Genomic DNA, 21,378 nt, shown 5'->3' with positions numbered 1-21,378 from the left:
TAATGTAGCAAATTAAATCCAAATACATTTTTTCTTTGTTTATATTTTTTCAGTGGTTGAACTGCTGCAATAAAAAAGGAAAAATAATTAACAAGTATGGTTTTTCACATTTTGCAAAATAACATCCACGCAATGCTCACCGGCTGTTATGATGGTTTTACAGTCCATGGAGAAGGAAGCAAAACGCTTTAGTTCTAGTAACATTTCACTGCATCTTCTCTCCACTTCAGCTGGAACTTTGAGACCAGAGCAGGTGCTGGAGGTCCTGAGGCTGACGATCCCTCTCCTTGTTTTTCTCTGTGCAATTTTAAGTTGCTTCTTGTGGTATATTTTCAAGTGGCACAGCATGCACCACGTCCCTCATGAATATTTTGTTGCTGTGCCTCGAGATAATGTCTCCTCATATATGCTGCTCCTCACCAATTTTGTTGTGGTCTTTGATTCAACGGATGTAATAATAAGAACATCCCCAATTATGTTTTAGTTCTTCATTGGTGGTTCTTCATCAGAAGACTGTTCATGTGCAGTTGAGTCCCCCTGGTCTTCAACATCTTCAACCAGTTGGAGGTCCTCCTCTGGTTCTTCTGATGCCATTTTATTTTTGTAGAAATGGCCAAAAAAAGTTAAAAACCTGCACAATTTTCAAAATCACTTTGGGTCAGCTCCTATAACAAACTAACCAGCAACTGGGAAGTTCAAGAAGGGAGAAATGGGTGTGTACTTCCTTTCATAAAAGAAACCGTGTAAACCAATTAAATGTATTTATTTGGTAGTCATGTGCTATTTATAAGTAAAGATGCGGAAAGGTATTTTATGAAACTGTCAAATGTGGTGGGAAAATAAAGATAAACCAATATGCACTAAACAGCTAGACTCAAACTTTATGTAAAATATGTCTATATATGTGTTTCAGACTTTGTCAATGTGTCGTTGTGAACAAGGAAAATGCATTTTTGATGTAGTTTTTTCGACAAATGAATACAAAGGGAAAGTTAAATTTGTATCTTACTGAACAGCTACACCGAAACTTTATGGAAAATATGTCTATATATGTGTTTTACACTTTGTCAAAAACACGCAATATTTGTAATGTGTCCCCAGCGATCGCGACATCATCACGAAAATCAAAAATATCTTGAAATAAGCTGATTAATGTACGTTTTAAATTAATGACAAATACAACAATAAGTGAAGCACCCTGCAGACGCAATGTTCAATATCTAATTATAGAAAAAAATACAGGCACGTTATAGCTTGAAACAGAATAACAAAAAAAGTTAGAAATTCACTATATAAAAATAAATCAAAGGTTAAAGGGATGTTAAATTTAGGAAATATAATTTTTTTAAAACCTTAGAAACTCACTGGAAAAACATAGGTTACAGGGACATTATAGTTAGGCTGACATTTCACTCGTACAAAAACATAGAAATTCAGCAGTTATTACCTGAGCTAACTATAACGCATGCCACCGCAATGCACTGCATAAGAAATCACATATTACATCACTCATGACATGGTCAGTTACACCTGAAATTACATCACTAATGACATCTGAAATTACATCAGTGATGACATGATCCAGTGATTGTGAGTATTTTCTAAAGGTTACTGACTGTTAAACATATATAGTAAGGTAACTCGCAGTGGAAGTGCCTGTATAGGTAAGTGAGTGGATGAGTAAGTGGTGTATTGAAGAGTGACTGGGTATATAAGACTCTGTATACATGAGATAGTAGGTGTGTGAGTTTTTGTATAGGTAAGCAAGTGTGTGTCAGTGCGTGTATGAGTAAGTGAGTGGCTGCGTGAGTATCTGTATAGTTGACTAAGTTAGTGTATCAGTGGTTGTAAAAGGTGAATCAGAGGGTGCATGAGTGACTGAATGGGTGTTTGACCAAATACAGAAGTGTCTGTGTGGGCAAGTGACAGAGTACACGAGTGGCAGTCTCTTGCATCAATGGGTATGCAAGTGGGTGTATGGGTGTGGGAGAGGTTGTATGGGACATTATGTGGTTTTCTAAGTCACTGTGTAGGTGAGTGAGTATTTGTATATGTATTTGTATTTATATAAGTAATGGAGTGGCTGTGTGAGTAATTGTATGGGTGAGTTAGTGGCTGTGTGAGTGACTGTATGGGTGAGTGAATAGGTGTGTGAGTAGGTATATGGTTAACTCATTTACTGTGTCAGGAGCTGTATGGGTGGGTGTGTAAGTCTGTCTGTGTCTCTATAACTGAGTCTGTGACTGGGTTTTGGTAATTAAGTAGGTGCATGAGTGGATGTATATGTGAGTTAGTGATTCCCTTAGTGGCTCTATGAGTGAGTTGATGTGTTACTAGCTGTATGGTTGAGTGACAAGATGTGTGAGTGTTTGTATGGGTTCTATGAATGAGTTTGTTAGTGATTGTGTGGGAGTGGGTGTATGACATGTGTTATGGTGGGTGTGTCAGTGTTTCTCTGGATGATGTCATCAGTGATGTCATTTGAGATGTCATCAGTGATGTCATTTGAGATGTCATCAGTGATGCCACCAGCGATGTCATTGACCATGTCATGAGTGATGTAATATATGAGGTCATAAGTAGTGCACTGCTGGGGCGCGAGTTATAGTTAGCTAAGGAAATATAACTTGAATTTCTCTGGTTTTGTACGATTGAAAATTCAGCCTAACTATAACGACTCTGTAAACTTTTGTTTTTTTCAGTGAATTTCTAAGGCTTTTTAAAATTCTATTTCCTAACTATAACGTCCCCATAAACTTTGTTTTTTTAAGTGAAAAAAATAAAATATATATATGTGTGTGTGTGTGTGTGTGTGTATGTGAGAGAGAGCGTGCATAGGCAAAGGTCTAAAGTTTTTCATATGTGCCCACTGCTTGCTCTGCCACATGTCAGAGTTTCTGCATCACAAGGCTGCTTCCTTGATTCCACCTCATACCTCTTTTGTCCACCAACCTACACTTTCTGTCTCTGTCTTGTGAATACCAAGATGGTGCAGTCTTGACTTTACCTCATGCCTCTTTCTGCCAGCATCATACACTTCCTTTGTCTTCATCTCATGAATACCTAGGCTGCCTAGTCTTGATTCCACCTCAATCCTTTTCCACCATCCAAGAATTTCTGTCTCATGAATACCAACGCTGACTTTCATTGATTCCAACGTATGCCTCTTTCTTCCACAACCCTAGACCTCCTGTCTCTTTATCTATTGAATTTCCCTCTGCCTGATGTTGATTCCACCTCATGCCACTCCCATCCACTACCCTAGACTTCATGTGTGTTCATCTCATACCAAGGCTGCCTAGTCTTGATTCCACTTCATGCCTTTTCACCACCTTGCAATTCCTGTCTCTTTATTTCCAGAAGTGCTTATTTTAAGCCAGTTGTTGCTGGTGGGGGCCACCACCACACATTTTGGGGGATTGGCACTTTCTTTCTCCTTATTGGAAATTTCCTAAGAGCAAGAGAGGGAAAATATATCAAGCAGAAAGAGGGAGGAAAGAATGACAGAAAAAACCTTTCTTAAGGGAGAAAGCAGGAACATGCAAGAGTGAGGTAAAGGAGCAGGAAATATCTGACAGTGGATTAGAGACACCCCTGGTGGATTCAAGATTATGGCGACATTTATTTGCACCATCCGTGGGTTTCTGAGCAGCACTTTGGGTACTGGCACTCGTTTGTTTACAAACTATGTACTGCCAGAAGAATATCAATGTAGCATAGTCTTCGCCCTACCTCATACCTCTTTCTTCGATCATGCTACACTCTTGGTCTCTTGTTTTTATGAATAGTAAGGCTGCCTTCCATTGATTCCACCTTATGTATCTTCATTCTACCCCTCTAGATGTCCTGCCTCTTTATCTCTTCCATACCAAGGCTGCTTGGCGTTCATTCCACTTCCAGTCTCTTTCACCATCCTGCACTCCCTGTCTATTTATCTTCTTTGAGGAGAACAACATCCTGGATCCGTCCCAATCAGGATTCTGCAGCAAGCATAGCTCCCAAAACTGCCCTCATCGCAGCCACCGATGACATCAGGACCATGCTGGACAATGGCGAAACCGCGGCCCTCATCCTCCTGAACCTCTCGGCCGCCTTCAACACCGTCTGCCACCAAACTCTCCGCACACGCCACCACGACGCAGGAATCAGCAACAAAGCCCTGGGCTGGATCACCTTTTTCCTCACCAACAGAACCCAGAGGGTCCACTTCCTCCCATTCCGCTCAGAAGCCACCAAGATCATCTGCGGCATGCCCCAAGGATCATCCCTCATCTCTACCCTTTTCAACGTCTACATGGCTCCACTCGTCAAAATTATCCACTCGCACAACCTCAACATCGCCTCCTACGCTGACGACACCCAGCTGATCCTCTCACTCACCAAGGACCCGCCACCGCCAAAACGAACCTCCACGAAGGACTGAAGGCCGTCGCCGACTGGATGGAGATCAGTCACCTGAAACTGAGCTCGGACAAGACAGAGGTCCTCATCCTTGGCTCCTCCCCCTCCACCTGGGACGATTACTGGTGGCCGGCTGTGCTGGGAGTCGCACCGACACCCACCAACCACGCACGCAACCTGGAATTCATCCTGGACTCATCACTCTCAATGACCCAACAAGTCAACGCCGTCTCCTCCTCCTGCTTCAACACCCTCTGCATGCTTCGCAAGATCTACAGATGGATCCCCACCGGAACCAGAAAGAAGGTCACCCACACACTCGTCAGCAGCAGACTGGACTACTGCAACGCCCTCTACGCTGAAACCACGGCCAAACTCCAGAAAAGACTGCCCGTCAACAAGAGGATCACCTTCAAGCTCCTCGCCCACAGTCACAAAGCACTCCACAACGCCGGACCAGCATACCTCAACAAGTGTCTCACCTTCAACGCCCCAAATCACCAGCTTCGCTCCTCCGACCTCGCCCTCGCGACCGTCCCACACATACACAGAACCACCACCGGCGGCAGATCCTTCTCCTACCTCGCCACCAAGACGTGGAACACCCTGCCCACCCATCTGCGTCAGACCCAGGACCTGCTGACCTTCAGGAAACACCTCAAGACCTGGCTGTTCGAGCAGTAGCTGCTACCACCCCCCCACTCAGCGCCTTGAGACCCTCATGGGTGAGTAGTGCGCTAATTAAATGGCTGATTGATTGAATATTTGATCTTGTGCTTGTAGATTCTTTTTTACCTTCTCTTTCTCACCTTGTCACTGTCTTCCCCTTTGGTCTCTACTGTTTTTTTTATTTAACTTTTTCAGCCATTTTCTCTCTTGCTATGTGTCAAATGCTGATAATAAAAAATAAATTCCAGTCCCCAAAGTGAGTGCTAGTGCTCAGCAAAGGCAGCCACTGGCTCAAATCAAGCACTGACTGCACAAAATTGCTAACAGACTCCTCTCTGAATGACTCCAACAGAGCAGGCTGGCTCTGCCCGGGTTCTTCCCCTAAGATATATCATTGTCCGGAAATGCCAATATGTGTATGTTTTTAAGAGCTTTTATTGGATTATGCCTCCGCTGCAGGAGAGATAACTGTGTTTAAATCCACAATCTATAAGTCCACAAATGACCGGGGGCAGTGCGGCGTGGAGGTGGGGGCCCACTAATTCTCTTGACAGGCTTAACTGGCTCCATCCAGAGGAATCAGCATCATGGAAGGACTGGAGCGTGTCTGAGGAACCGGAAGTGACACCGAGAAAGTACTTTGTGAAGGCAATGCAGAGTGAAAAGTAGAAAAATATCTCAGCCTGGGCTGAATACTCCTCAATGGTGCCTGAGTCACTTTGGGGCATCATGTCACATGTACACGCGGACTCCATCATTGGAAGAGCCAACCACAAGTGCAGGAACAGAGCACATGCTGACTTATTATCGGGCAAACCAACGGCCTCCTATCAACAACACAGAATTTTTATGTTGCGTCTGTGAAAGCACATGTACTCTTGCTTGAGACGCATTTTGTTTTAAAACAGCGGGCTTAGAGCAATATGCTTAGCATTTATTGGCTTCAGTGTCATTTTAATTTGTTGACTCCTGATTGGTCAGTGCATGCTGGCTTCACTATGACTTCACTTCCTGTGTGTGTGTTTCCCCTGTTCCTAGAGCATCGACCAGGTACAGTATCCTTTTTTTAGGATTGTCCTTCCGCTGATTCTGCCTTCTGTCTCTGCACATTTTTTCTATACTTCATAAGAGTATATATTGTAACTGTAATTGTAATTAGATTTATATAGTGCTTACTACCCGTGACAAGGCGTTGAAGTGCTTTACAGCGAGTGGAATGCTACTTCGGAACCAACGGTTAGATGTTAATCTAGTAGTAATTGTTGATTATTGCAATTTGTCATGTGCTCTCGAGATAAGATTGCATACATTTACTCAAGTTACTTTGTGATATATTAATACCAGGTAGGTGTGATCATTAGCAGGAGCTCTGTGGTTTCAGAGAAATGGTTGATGAGATAGGGTGACAGAGATTAGTTAATGTAAGTGTTAGAACTGGAGGTCTCTAGTTGGCAGAGGTAAGTACCTTTGTCCAAATAGGGACTCTTGCTTCTAGTCAGGGTAAGGGGGCTACACTCCTAAATAACCCCTGCTCACCCCCTTGGTAGCTTGGCACGAGCAGGCAGGCAGGCTTATCTCAGAGGCAGTTTGTAAGCATTTGTGAACACATACAGTAATACAGTGAAAACACTACAAATGGACACCACACCAGTTTAGAAAAATAAGTAATCTTAACTAGACTTAACACAAGACCAAACGACAAAAATCCACAATACTGTAATCACAAATAAGACTTAAAAATGGTAGAAAATAGCTTAGTTCAATGTAAATTGTAAATGCGACACTTTACTCTCAAAGTACCTTGGTTGCGTCACTCAATGCAAACAAAAGGGTCGCAGGGAAGTTGATGCGCCTTTCCTTACACTCAGGGGAGTGGATGCGTCCGTTTCTTACTGCAGCGCAGGGGACGTGATGCGTCGCTTCCTTAATGTGTGCGAAGTTGATGCATCATTTCTTTCTGCCGCCCAATGATGATACGACAAGATGGCGCCTCGATGCGATGCGACGATCCGGTGCGATCCGACAAAATGGCGTCTTTGATGCGATGCGACAACGTTGGATGCGATGCGTGCACACCCAATGGGTGTGCCGCGAACTCGGTAACTTCTGAGCCACGACAGGCCCTGTGACATGCTTCTCCGGTGATGCGGCGGCGACCTCTGCGGTGGCTACACGCTTCTCCGGTGATGCGACACGCTTCGTCGGTTATGCGATGGCGAACAGCTGTGGCACGCTTCTACAGCAAAGCAATGGCAACTGCTGCGGCGGCGACACGCTTCTCTTCATTGCATCGCGCTTTCAGCTCCCAGCGACACGCAGTCTTCTCAGAGGGCCCAAACAACAGTAGGCACCACTCTGCAGGTAGAGTTCCCAGCAAGGGAATTCAGGGGAGCTGGTGATGAAGTCTTGTATCCCTGAGACTTCAGGCAGGAAGCGAGCACACTTCAAGCCATTAGAGATTCTTCTTCAAGATTATGAAAAGTTCACAAAAGTTCTCTTCTCCTTTCCTTGGCAAATAAAGTAACCACTGCAGGTCAACCCCAGAAATAGCACAGCACAGGGGCAGTCTCCTCCTTCAGCTTTCTTGGTTCTTCTCCTTGGCAAAGGTTCGTCTTGATTCCCAGAAGTGATCTAAAGTCCTTTGAGACAATCCTTTGTCCTCTGAAGGCAGAGGGTATCTGTGCCCAGCCAAAACCAGTTCTGTCCTCCCTGGTGCAGCTTCCTGGCAGGAGGTGAGACAGCATTGTTGAAAGCAGACCTGGCCCAGGTAGCTGAAAGGAAAACTCCTCCTCCTACTCTCTATTCCATGAAGGCTTAGGTCAGTGAAAGTAAATATCCTCCCTCTACTCTCTATTCAATGCAGGTGCTGTTCAGCACAGCCCTGACCCATCAGACTGCTGGAGCCAAGGCCCTCTCCAGCCTCCTGTCACTACTCACAACTAGGGGTGGGCGGAATTTGCGAAATCGACTTTCGCAAATGATCGCGAAAATGTTAAAAATCTCCGCAAACAAGCGGAAATATCGCGAAGGTGCGGAAGTTTTTTTCCGGCATGTTCGCGAGATTTTCTGCATGGTTGCGGGTCGCCAACTTACCCATGTGGTTGCTTGCGGGCGCGGCCATCTTGTTTTCAGTTGTCTCGCGGTGCATGATCGCGAGAAAAAAGACGTGATCGCGCGACGCATGACGTCACTGCGGACGCGAACTGTCGCGAGACAGCGCAAATGGCTAAAACAATACAACATCTCATGGAGAACGCGACCGGATCGGGAAAACTTGTCGGCGAACGCGGGGATTCAGGTAAGGCGATCGCGCGCGCGCGAGAATGTATTATTTTACAGCGCGAGCAAGAACCAAATTATCGCAAAGCTGCGGAATGAGGAAATTTTGACATTTCCACGCTCTCCGCGGAACGCGGAAATGCCAAATTATCGCAAATTCCGAGAACGGAACGGAAATTTTGCCCAGGCCTAGCTAGACATGGAATACACAAACCTATCAGAGGCATGCTGGGTGGTTAGGCAAGAAAATAACTACTTTCAAAAAATGGTATTTTCAAACACAGAATGTAAAAATCACCCACACTAAAAGATGTATTTTAACATTCTGAGTTTAGGCATACTAAACTTTATTTTCTTATCTTGTTCCTAGGTTCAGTTTGGATTATAAGATGTTATAATCAAACTGCCCATTCTGGCCTATGGGAACAGATAGCCTTGCAATAGTGAAAAACAAAATTGGCTGTAATTCACTATTAGGACATGCCACACACAACAGGGCATGTCCTACCTTTTACATACAATGCACCCTGCCCTTGGTCCTAGCTTATGGGTGACTAAAATGTAGAAAAGGGACGGTTTCTGGACTTGCAAGTGGGTGCACTTGCCAAGTCGACATGGCAGTCCCAGCAATGGCAGGCCTGAGCCATATTTTACAAGCTGCTTCTGTGGGTGGCACAACCAGTGCATTTGATTTTCAGGCCCTGGGCACACATGGTTCAGTGTACTAGGGTCTGACAAGTAAATCAAAAAAGCTGATCATGTAGTCACTAATCCCTTACAACAATTTCCAATAGGGAGCACTTTCACTTTGGCACTGAATAGCAGTGGCAAAGTGCCCAAAGCATCTGGACCAGCAAAAACATATCAAAAACACAGGAGGCAACAGTGAAAAAATGGAAGGGAGACCCAGGCCAATGGTCCCAGGTCTAACAGTAAGGTTACAGAAATTAGTTTTAAAGAGAAGGGTTGTGATCTATGAAAAGAGGTATAACCCAACTGCAGAATTACAGTAAGAAGGATTGAGGCAGGCAGGCATGAGATCGAGTAGAGGTTATACTCAGAAATTGAAGGCATACAGAGGAGGGAAGGTAAGAAGAGGGTCACTCTGAAGAAAGAAAGTATGTCGATGTCAGTGTTTTCATGCAGGGTTTTAGGAGTACAGTCGGGGGAGGCTTTCTGAGATAGCAAGCAATCAGAGAATGGAATCTGTGAAAAAAACATTATACATAGTGCTTTATATCTGGGGCAGACAGCTTAAACATGTGACTATGAGTATACATAACATTTTAACAGCCCTACCCTGTTGTGCACCAAGCCTAGTACAGCCCTTTTAAATATAGTCTGTGATATCCCAACCTTGGCATAAGGTCTATACGCTGCCAAGGGGAGTTGGTGCTAATAATCAAAAGGACTCATTTAAAGATTTACCCTTAATTTTCTGTAATTAAAGTTCTTTAATTCACTCACTAAAGAAGCTACTTGACACTGGGTAAGAGTGTCTTGCCAAAGGCAGTCAGTTTTATACCCTGTTTTGTCAACTAATAGTTGTTAGTTTTAGGCCATAAGCAGTCATTGCGGGGGTGTAAGTTATAGTTAGCTAAGGTAACTATAACTGCTGAATGTCACTGGTTTTATACAAATTAAATCTGAGCCTAACAATAAGCCCCCTGTAACCTTTGTTTTGTTTTAATTCTCTTTCCGAACTATAACGTCTCTGTAACCTTTGGTTTTTAAGTGAATCTCTAAGGTTTTTTCAACTCTATTTCCTAGCCCCCAACGACCCTCAGCATCCAAGGAGACTTCATCCCCCAACTGGTAGAGCCCGAGGAGGCGCGTTTGCAGAGTGGTGTAGAAAGGCGGCAGGGCCTCTGATGGCCTCTCAGCAATCCCACTGTATGGAACTTACGGGAGGTAACAGAAGGGGTACTTGGCCCCCAAAGGCCCTCAGCAGTGAAGGGAACTTCATCCACCAACCAGTTTGCGCCAGGAGAGTGCGTTTTCAGAGTGATGGAGAAAGGGGGCGTGGCCTCCAACAACCTCCTAGCATTCCAACTACATGGGACTTTCTGAAGGTAACAAGAGGGGTTATTGGCCCCCAAGGACCATCATTAATCAAGGGCACTTCATTCCCAACCAGTTGTGCACAGGAGGCACATTTGCTTGGAGAAAGGGGGCAGGGCCTCCAATGACTTGCATGGCCGGCCTTCTTAAAGAAACAAATAATTTTCTGTGAATATAGAAAGAGGGCTGCGTGGCCGCCCTTTCCTAGGCTTATTTCGGCCTTGGGGACCCCATACCCTAGGGCAAGGCCATTTTTGAATTGAGGAGGGTGGCTGCGTGACCCTCCCTCCCCAGCCAATTAGGTCCCAGGGACCCCATCGCTGTGGGGCTGGACTATTTATTTTTTTATTTGGTGGAGGGTACCACGCTACGGAATAACACCATATTTGGTAGGAAGGTAGATCTTGGTCCATAGATTGTGCTTTTTGTGATTTGGAGTAAATTTGTTCAAAGGTTTTTGAGATATTACGGGCAAAAAATAATTTTATTTTTTGGCAGTGATTGGTCAAGAGGCCTGTTTTTCCTGTGAGCCTACATGCTCTGGCTGGCTGTTGGAATGTTAGAAATGAAATGACCACCATTACTGTTTACTGTGATTGTTATGGAAATTAAATTAAAAAGTTATATACGCGAGCAGCAGAAAGGGATGCTGTCCCCTTAAGTTTTGAGAGGAGGTATCTAAGGGATAACAACTGTAAAGAAAATAAGTGTATATTGTTTGAACAAAGGTTTATGATCTTGCAGGATCATGAAGGGTAAAACATGGAAGATGAGTTCTCAATACACTTTATTGGAAGAAATGCATATTGTGGTCCTTGCTTTTGAGAGGAAGTATGTAAGAGATAAAGACTGAATAGAAGGTTACTTCTATTTTTAAAAGCAATGTTACAATCTCACGAAGACTCCCACAGGATCATAAAAAGTAGAAAGGAGTAGGTGATGTTTGAATACACTCTGGTATACACACTTGTTACTGTTGATCGGACTTGTTACCCTACCATGCACTTGTATACAATAAATGGCCTGTTCACACGGTGAAAACACAGCTCATACACCTATTAAAGTTGTCATATATTTTTTAGACAATCTATTAAGCAAGTGGTTACACCATCTATACTGCTATAGGTATGAATCACCAATAAAGGAAAGAGAAAGAAAGATTTCATACGAATTAAAATCTATCTCTGTAACCAATAGCCTGTGTAACCACTTGCTTAATAGATTGTCTAAAAAATATATGACAACTTTAATAGGTGTATGAGCTGTGTTTCCACCGTGTGAACAGGTCATTTATTGTATACAAGTCTTTGGAGTGGGGGACGACCTGTTCTCTGCCCCTATAGCTCCTTACTGTGTTTTACCCTACTATGCACCCCTGTCATCTGAGAGACAGGTCTGAAAGGAGAGCCATATCCCTCGCAATACCCTACTATGCACACCTATCATTACAGAGGGAAGTCTCAGAAGAGAGGCCAGTCCTTCCACACACCCAATTATGCACACAGCCATCTGAGAGGGCAGTCTCTCTCCACACTTTACTATCCTCACCCGTCATCTGAAAGACAGGTCTAAAAGGAGAGCCAAGTCCCTCGCAATACCCTACTATGCATACCTATCATTACAGAGGGAAGTCTCAGAAGAGAGGCCAGTCCTTCCACACACCCACTACGCACACAGCCATCTGAGAGTGAGGTATAAAAGGAGAGGGCAGTCCCTCTCCACATTTTACTATCCTCACCCGTCATCTGAGAGAGAGGTCTGAAAGGAGAGGCCAGCCCCTTCAAAGACATTACTATGCACACCTGCCATCTGAGAGAGAGGTCTAAAAGAAGAGGGAAGTCCCTCTCCACACCCTACTATGCACATCCATCATTTGATAGTGAGGTCTCAGCAGAGAGGCCAGTACCTCCACAAACCCTACTACACATGCCCATCATCTGAGAGAGAGCTATAAAAGGAGAGGGCAGTCCCTCTCCACAACTTACTATGCACACCCATCATAACAAAGACAGGTCTCAACAGAGAAGCCAGTCCCTACACACGCCCTACGACACACAATCATCAGCTGACCCTAGATGGGAGTGTATTAGTTCTCTCCACTTCTCTATTATCCTGCCCCACAGACGCTGGGTGGCTGTGTATTAGTTCTCTCCACCCCTCTGTCCTTCAGATCAGCAGACACTGGGTGGCTGTGCATTAGTTCTCTTCACCCCCTGTGCTTCTGATCAGCAGATGCCAGGTGGCTGTGTATAGTTCTCTTCACCCCCCTGTGCTTCTGATCAGCAGATGCTGGGTGGCTGTGTATTATTTCCCTCCACTCCTCTTTCCCTCTGATCAGCAGACCCTGGGTGGCTGTGTATTAGTTCTCTCCACCCCTCGATGCTTCTGATCAGCAGACCCTGGGTCACTATGTATTAGTTCTCTCCACCACACTGTGCTTCTGATCAGCACACTCTGGGTGGCTTTGCATTAGTTCTCTCCACCCCTGTGCTTTTGATTAGCAGATGCTGGGTGGCTGTGTATTAGTTCTCTCCACCCCCTGTGCCTCTGATAAGCAGACACTGTGTGTCTGTGTATTAGTTCTCTCCACCCCTCTGTCCTTCTAATCAGCAAACACTGGGTGGCTGTGTATGAGTTCTCTCTACCCCTCTATCCTTCATATCAGCAGACCCTGGGTGGCTGTGTATTAGGTGTCTTCACCCTCTGTCCTTCTGGTCAGCAGACACTGGGTGGCTGTGTCTATGTTCTCTCCACCCCTCTGTCCCTCTTATCAGCAGACCCTGGGTGGCTGTGTATTAGATCTCTCCACCCCTCTGTGATCCTGCTCCAAAGACACTGGCGGCTGTGTATTAGTTCTCTCCACCCCTCTTTTCCTCCGATCAGCAAACACTGGGTGGCTGTGTATGAGTTCTCTCCACCCCTCTATCCTTCAGATCAGCAGACACTGGGTGGCTGTGTATTAGTTCTTCCACCTGTCTGTCCCTCTTATCATCAGACCCTGGGTGGCTGTGTATTAGATCTCTCCACCCCTCTGTGATCCTACTCCACAGACACTGGGTGGCTGTGTATTAGTTCTCTCCACCCCTCTTTCCCTCTGATCAGCAAACAGTGGGTGGCAGTGTACGAGTTCTCTCCACCCCTCTGTCCTTCAGATCAGCAGACACTGGGTGGCTGTGTATTAGTTCTCTCCACCCCCTGTGCTTCTGATCAGCAGATGCCGGGTGGCTGTGTATAGTTCTCTTCACCCCCCTGTGCTTCTGATCAGCAGATGCTGGGTGGCTGTGTATTATTTCCCTCCACTCCTCTTTCCCTCTGATCAGCAGACCCTGGGTGGCTGTGTATTAGTTCTCTCCACCCCTCGATGCTTCTGATCAGCAGACCCTGGGTCGCTGTGTATTAGTTCTCTCCACCACACTGTGCTTCTGATCAGCACACTCTGGGTGGCTTTGTATTAGTTTTCTCCACCCCCGTGCTTCTGATCAGCAGACAATGGGTGGCTGTGTATTAGTTCTCTCCACCCTCTGTCCTTCTGATCAGCAGACACTGGGTGTCTGTGCATTAGTTCTCTCCACCCCTGTGCTTTTGATTAGCAGACGCTGGGTGGCTGTGTATTAGTTCTCTCCACCCCCTGTGCCTCTGATAAGCAGACACTGTGTGTCTGTGTATTAGTTCTCTCCACCCCTCTGTCCTTCTAATCAGCAAACACTGGGTCGCTGTGTATGAGTTCTCTCTACCCCTCTATCCTTCATATCAGCAGACCCTGGGTGGCTGTGTATTAGGTGTCTTCACCCTCTGTCCTTCTGGTCAGCAGACACTGGGTGGCTGTGTCTATGTTCTCTGCACCCCTCTGTCCCTCTTATCAGCAGACCCTGGGTGGCTGTGTATTAGATCTCTCCACCCCTCTGTGATCCTGCTCCAAAGACACTGGCGGCTGTGTATTAGTTCTCTCCACCCCTCTTTCCCTCCGATCAGCAAACACTGGGTGGCTGTGTATGAGTTCTCTCCACCCCTCTATCCTTCAGATCAGCAGACACTGGGTGGCTGTGTATTAGTTCTTTCCACCTGTCTGTCCCTCTTATCATCAGACCCTGGGTGGCTGTGTATTAGATCTCTCCACCCCTCTGTGATCCTACTCCACAGACACTGGGTGGCTGTGTATTGGTTCTCTCCACCCCTCTTTCCCTCTGATCAGCAAACAGTGGGTGGCTGTGTACGAGTTCTCTCCACCCCTCTGTCCTTCAGATCAGCAGACACTGGGTGGCTGTGTATTAGTTCTTTTTCAACCCGTCTACCCTTCAGATCAGCAGACACTGGGTGGCTGTGTATTAGTTCTCTCCACCCCCTTTCCATCTGATCAGCTGACACCGGGTGGCTGTGTATTAGTTCTCTCCACCCCTCTATGATCCTCCTCCACAGACACTGGGTGGCTGTGTATTAGTTCTCTCCACCCCTCTGACCAGCAGACCCTGGGTGGCTGTGTATTAGTTCTTTCCACCCATCTGTTCCTCTGATCAGCGGACCCTGGGTGGCTTTGTATTAGTTCTCTCCACCCATCTGTCCCTCTAATCAGCGAACACTGGGTGGCTGTGTATTAGATCTCTCCACCCCTCAGTGATCCTGCTCCACAGACCCTGGGCGGCTGTGTATTAGATCTCTCCACTCCTCTTTCCCTCTGATCAGCAGACCCTGGGTGGGTGTGTATTAGTTCTTTCCACCCCTCTGCCCCTCTGATTAGCAGGCCCTGGGTGGCTGTTTATTAGTTCTCTCCACCCCTGTGTTACACTGATCAGCAGGCCCTGGGTGGCTGTGTATTAGTTCTTTCCACCCCTCTGTCCCCCTTATCAGCAGACCCTGGGTGGCTGTGTATTAGATCTCTCCACCCTCTGTCCCTCTGATCTGCAGACACCGGGTGGCTGTGTATAAGTTCTCTCCACCCCTCTTTCCCTCTGATCAGCAGACACTGGGTGGCTGTGTACTAATTCTCTCCACCCATCTGTGAACCTGCTCCCCAGACACTGGGTGGCTGTGTATTAGTTCTCTCCACCCCTCTATGATCCTGCTCCACAGACACTCGGTGGCTGTGTATTAGTTCTCTCCACGCCCCTGTGCTTCTGATCAGCAGACCCTGGTTGGCTGTGTATTAGTTCTCTCCACCCCTCTGTCCCTCTTATCAGCAGACCCTGGGTGGCTGTTGTGAGAAGTTGGCCTGGTATATGCTGTCCACTAGTTATAGTGGGCACCTTGCACCAGTCCAAACAACCCCGTGTTGATGATAGGTTAAAGACAACCTTTATTGAAAGCTATCCTAGGGGTAGCTATGGAGAGCAGCCTTCAGGCTAAGTCTTGAAGGAATGTAAAGCAGCTTGTTTTACCAGTCTATAATCTCTTGAGTGGCTAACTCAAAGGAGACCACACCAGGTATATATATATAATATATGTATTTATTACTAATCACACCTTCCTAGCCTTTTTATGAGGCTAGAGGCAAAAGCACATAAGTTACACTTCAAAGAACACAGTAAATTAGCACGATATACGATAGGCCCTGGGGCGAACCAAACCATACATTAATAAAGTGGTATAAGAACTACGACTTGACTAGACATAAGGCCTAGAGCCTGTAGAATCGCTGGGACCCCAAGATACCACCCAAGGTAGTGACACAGGGGACCCACGGGGACGTGTGCTGTGTGAGAACACAGCTGCGAGCTCCCGTTAGCTTCTATGGGGAAAGTCGCGGTTAGAGTTTTAAAGTTTAAGGACACTTAGGGGTGGACTAGAAACAAACCCTCTTGGACTTAGATGGTTCTAGGGCCAATACCTATGTGATCACCGGAGTAGTCGTGTTACCTCACACAGGGAAGCCGGGTGCAGAGTTGTCAAATGGTGTTGGGCCGCATCGTCGTTTTCAATAGCAGCTTGCTGAAAAGTGCTGCTGTTGGGAAGATGTCAAGTGTCCGAAGAGATCCAAGCCTTGATCGAAGATTTGAAGAACCTGAAAGCAGAGGGGACAGAGTCTGGGTCACATGCCAGTGACCAGGGGCACGATAGTCGAATGCCCACCGATGTCGGGTGCTTCAGGTGAGAAGAGGGGAAGCTTGACTCTTCAGCCACGAGGACCAGGAGGCGTCGAGGACAACCAGGAGCTGTATTCGAGCTGTCCCACGAAGGATGTCGAGTGCTGCAGTGCCGGTGCCCGGATTGGACACAACAAGCCTTGGCAACAGTAACCCACGCAGGAAGAGAAGAAATGCTTCGGTGCGGACCAGCAAGGTCCTGGGGACTCCCCAAGTGAAGGAGAGTCAGGGCACATCTGGAGCAACCAGGGAAGCCCAATGGAAGTCAGAGTTGCCTTCACAGGGACCCACCAGTTGACGGACCAGGGATCGCGAAGGAGCCTCGAGTGAAGACACAAAGAGCGGGCTCACGAAACACTCGTGGAGTGTAGGCCAGAAATCTTCAGTGCAAAAGGTGCTCGAGGTCTGGGCTACAAGTAACCCAATGCACAGTCTCAAGGGATGTCGAGAAGCTGATGCACTTCCAAATGTGCGCGGTGACCTGGAGTTCCGGTTCCACATTACCCACGACAGCTAAGGGTCTCAGCTTTGCTGGAGACTCTGGTCGGCCTCGGGGAAGTCTGGAAATCCACCACCTGTGATGCAATTACTTCAGAGTCCGGCGGGAGCTTCGGAGATGCACACCGGTCAGATGCTTCGTTGGTGCCTGCCAAGCAGGGGAGTAACTCCTTTACTCCAAGGGAGATTCTTCAGTCATCTGGCGTCGTGCAGATCATTGAAGTTCCAGGTTTCAGAGTTTCGTCCAGGGATATCTAAAGTTCTGGTTACAGAGGTTCCTTCTTTATACCCAAGGAAGGGGTTGGAGTAACTCAGGGGACCCACCTATGGGAGGGTTTGGAAAGAGGGGTGGCTACACCCATTTCCTTTGTCCAGTTTTGTGCCAGAGCAGGGGCTGGTAGCCCCTGTGACCAGTCTGAACTGGACTATGCACAGGGACGCCAAATGTGCCCCCAGTGCAGGACTTCAAAGCACTCTCAGAGTGCACCCACCCAGCCCCAATACACTAAAGCCTGTCTGGGAGGTGGTAACACCTCCCTGTGACAGGAAACCTATTGTCGAGGCCTCCCCTGCTGGAGTTTTGGTCAGCAGCAGGAGAGCTTGCTCGTGTCTGTGGCTGTAGCATCCATTTTGTGATGCCAGGGCTCTTTTAAGCTGGTACTGGGTATACTGGTGCTATCATGTCTCTCCCTCTATAAGGGTGGGATCATACTCCCACACCAGTTACAGGTGTGGGGGTAAGATTCCAAGGTGTTTGACACCCAACACAACATGTATCCGTACAACCAGTCCAAAGTTAACATTTACCATTTGGTTATAATGCACTTAAGAGTATATGGTCAGGTTGCATCACAGACAACCCGGGAGAAGAGATTCCGAAGGCTGCAGAGGGGCTCTGCTCATGCATGGGCACCCTCTCACACAAAACCAAACACCCTGCCTTCAGGATTGATAAGGCCTGCCATAGGGGAGACTGATAGGTTTATATGTGCAGTGATAGGTGAGATATAGTGAACCTATATTTCTGTAAGGGGTGCATGCACCACCTTATCCAGGCTGCAGTAGCAGACCGGTGGTGTCATTTTGGAGGGCTTCCCAGGGGTGGCATAATACAAGCTGCAGACCCTGGAAGGCCTCTGTGGTACCTATGCCCTGGGTACATAGTATACCATATACTAGAGACTTTTAAAGGCACCTCAGAATCCAATCTGTTGTGTACCTAAGGTACTAGGAATCCATTTAGAGAGGAAGTAGCTAGGCTGGGGTCCTGGATATCGGGGACTCTGCCAGACTAAAGTCAAAAAACAATGTTACAACAGCAAAAAGTGGGGGTAACCATAAAAAGCAGATCCTACTCTCCTACAGCTGTGTATTAGATCTCTCCACCTCTCTGTGATCCTGCTCCACAGACACTGGATGGGTGTGAATTGGTTCTCTCCACCCATCTGTCCCTCTGATCAGCGGACCCTGGGTGGCTGTGTATTATATCTCTCCACCCCTTTGTCCTTCTGATCAGCAGGCACTGGGGGGCTGTGTAGTAGTTCTCTCCAACCCTTTGTGCTTCTGATCAGCAGACCCTGGGTGGCTGTATATTAGTTCTCTCCACCCCTCTGTCCTTATGATCAGCTAACACTGTGTGGCTGTGCATTAGTTCTCTCCACCCCTCCGTGATCCTGCTCCACAGTCGCTGGGTGGCTGTGTATTAAATCTCTCAACCCCTCTGTCACTCTGACAGCAGACCCTGGGCGGCTGTGTATTAGTTCTCTCCACCCCTCTGTCCTTCTGATCAGCTAACACTGGGTGGCTGTGTATGAGTTATCTCCACCCCTCTATCCTTCAGATCAGCAGACCCTGGGTGGCTGTGCATTACTTTTCTCCACCCCTTTTTCCTTCTGATCAGCAGACACTGGGTGGCTGTGTATTAGACGTCTCCACCCATCTCTGTTTCTGATCAGAACACCCTGGGTGGCTGTGCATTTAGATCTCTCCACCCCTCTTTCCCTCTGATCAGCCGACACTGGGTGGCTGTGTATTAGTTCTCTCCCCCCCTCCGTGATCCTGCTCCACAGTCGCTGGGTGGCTGTGTATTAAATCTCTCAACCCCTCTGTCCCTCTGACAGCAGACCCTGGGCGGCTGTGTATTAGTTCTCTCCACCCTCTGTGCTTCTGATCAGCAGACCCTGGGTGGCTGTGTATTTGTACTCTCCACCCCTCTGTGCTTCGGATCAGCAGACCCTGGGTGGCTGTGTATTGGTACTCTCCACCCCTCTGTGCTTGAGCCCTAAGCTCACGGACAGGAACCCCTGGTCCTGTGGTTCCCACCTGTCCCGCTAGACTCCATCATTCCCCAGCCCTTGGCAGCTGCATTTGCCAGTTAGCCACAATTGATTCAGGCGCTCGAAGAGCCCCCCTCCCCTCTGCTCCCCCCGCAGCGTGACCTAGGAGGCCAATCTCATTCAATAATCCAATGGATTTGCGTTCATAAATCCACGGAATAATGCACTCTGGAGGGGGAGATACCGGGGGCTGATTACACCCCCCCATTCTGCACTACACATTACTCTTTCTTGACGGTTCGAGATTGGACGCAGAAAAACACGAAGACTGAGGAGAAAAGCCAGCCAGGAAAGAACATTACTGAGTGAACCAGAAGTTCCCGGGCCCTTGGGAAAGTCACTCAGGAGTCTGGATACAATAAAAATGGACCACAACACAAGGAGGGTGTAGTGTAGCGTAAAGGAGAGCCGCCCTTGGTCCAGGGTCACCCATCCATCAAAGCAATCTATCCACTCAATCATCCATCCTTTCACTGATCCACCCCCTTTCATACTTTCTTTCATCCATCCTTTCACTTATCCATCCACCCTTTCGCTCCATCTATCCATCTTTTCACTCATCCATCCAACAGCCTCCCTTTGACTCTTCATTCTATCCACCGTTTCACTCAGCCACCCATCCGTACATTCATTCATCCACCTTTTGTCCCATCCATCAATTGTTCCATCCATCCATTGTTCCATCCATCCATCCATCGTTCCATCCATCAATCCATTCATCCATCCATCCATCCATCCATTCCTCCATCCATCCATTCATCTATCCATTTATGCACCCACCTGTCCACCCACCCATCCATCCACCCATCCATCCATCCATCCATCGTTCCATCCATTCATCCATCCATCCTTTTACTAAGCCATCCTTTCTTTCACTCACTCATCCATCTATCCATCAATTCATCCACCAATCAATGTATTATTTCCCTTATCCATCCATCCTTCCATCCTACATACGTCCTTTCACTCATCCATCCTTTCACTCATCCATCCATATTTTCACTCCATCCATTCATTCACTCATTCACCCTTTTACACTTCCACTCATCTATTAATGCTTTCACTCATTCTTCCATCCATCCATCCATCCATCCATCCTTACACTCTTCCATCCATTCACCCATCCATTCACCCGTCCATCCATCTATCCACCCATCCACCCTCCTTTCAATCATACACCCTCTCTCACTTTCACTCTCCTGTCCATCCGTTCACTCATTTATCCATGCATCTATTCATTCACCATTCCATCCATCCATCTATCCATCCGTCCATCCGTTCCGTCCGTTCATCCATTCATCCATCCATCCACACATCCTTCCTTTCACTCACTCACCCTCCCAAGTTCATTAAGAGCCTTTGTCTGCCAAGCTACAGACAGAAGTGGCCCACCAAGAACCCCACTCCCTCTGTAGCTTCTAATACAGGGAAGGGGGTAGGGTGGGGGCAAAGATGCCCCTGATGCAGAGGCTTAACTGCACACTTACCTCTTAGTCCACTAGTGCAATTGTTGTCCACAGCTGGTTCCTTCCTTCATTTGGGCCTCTATGGTCGAGATAAGGAGCACGTTGTGTGCTCAGCTCCGTTATGTTTTTTTCAAAGTGAAACCGAATGCATTACTAAACACTGTTCCTTCCAGGGGGAGCAGCCCCCTACCTGACCCCTACAGCCTGCTCCTTTGTGATAATCAACACATTGTTGCCACCCACTCCCTCCTTTTCCTCAGTGGCCTGCCCCACCCCCAGCCATTGAAGCTCATCGAGTTTCATAACTCCTCCCAGGGCCGCTGTTCATGCACTCCTCCTGTGCCTGCAGGTCAAAGAATCCCTTGCCTGAGTGCCCAGTAGGAGACCTGCAAAGTTCACTAGAGTTCACCCAGGAGATTCAGCACACACTGCCTCGGAGCAGTCATTTCTTCTCAGCTGCTCTGTGTTTATTTACCCTGTTCTCGCCTCGTCCCCGAGAGTGGCAGGGCCAATGAACGCCAGTTGCTGCTGCCCAGGAGTAGATTACACTCTTCCTGTTGTTTTACTGACATTTCACTTCACAACATTTCT

General features: G+C 47.2%; 1 long non-coding RNA gene across 1 annotated transcript in view; it reads right to left on the bottom strand.

The window, feature by feature from the left end:
• LOC146829705 (uncharacterized) overlaps positions 1-20,969 on the bottom strand; it is a 66,175-nt gene extending 45,206 nt beyond the window's left edge. Inside the window, exon 1 of the long non-coding RNA XR_014962038.1 lies at positions 20,809-20,969. This is a non-coding gene — a long non-coding RNA (uncharacterized LOC146829705). The remainder of the gene's footprint in view (positions 1-20,808) is intronic.
• Positions 20,970-21,378: the final 409 nt, after the last annotated feature.

This window comes from Triturus cristatus, chromosome 5_2 (genome assembly GCF_964204655.1).
Source record: "Triturus cristatus chromosome 5_2, aTriCri1.1, whole genome shotgun sequence".
Taxonomy (NCBI): Eukaryota; Metazoa; Chordata; class Amphibia; order Caudata; family Salamandridae; genus Triturus; species Triturus cristatus.
The sequence above is the reverse complement of the archived record's forward strand: the minus strand, read 5'-3'. Positions and strand labels throughout refer to the sequence as shown.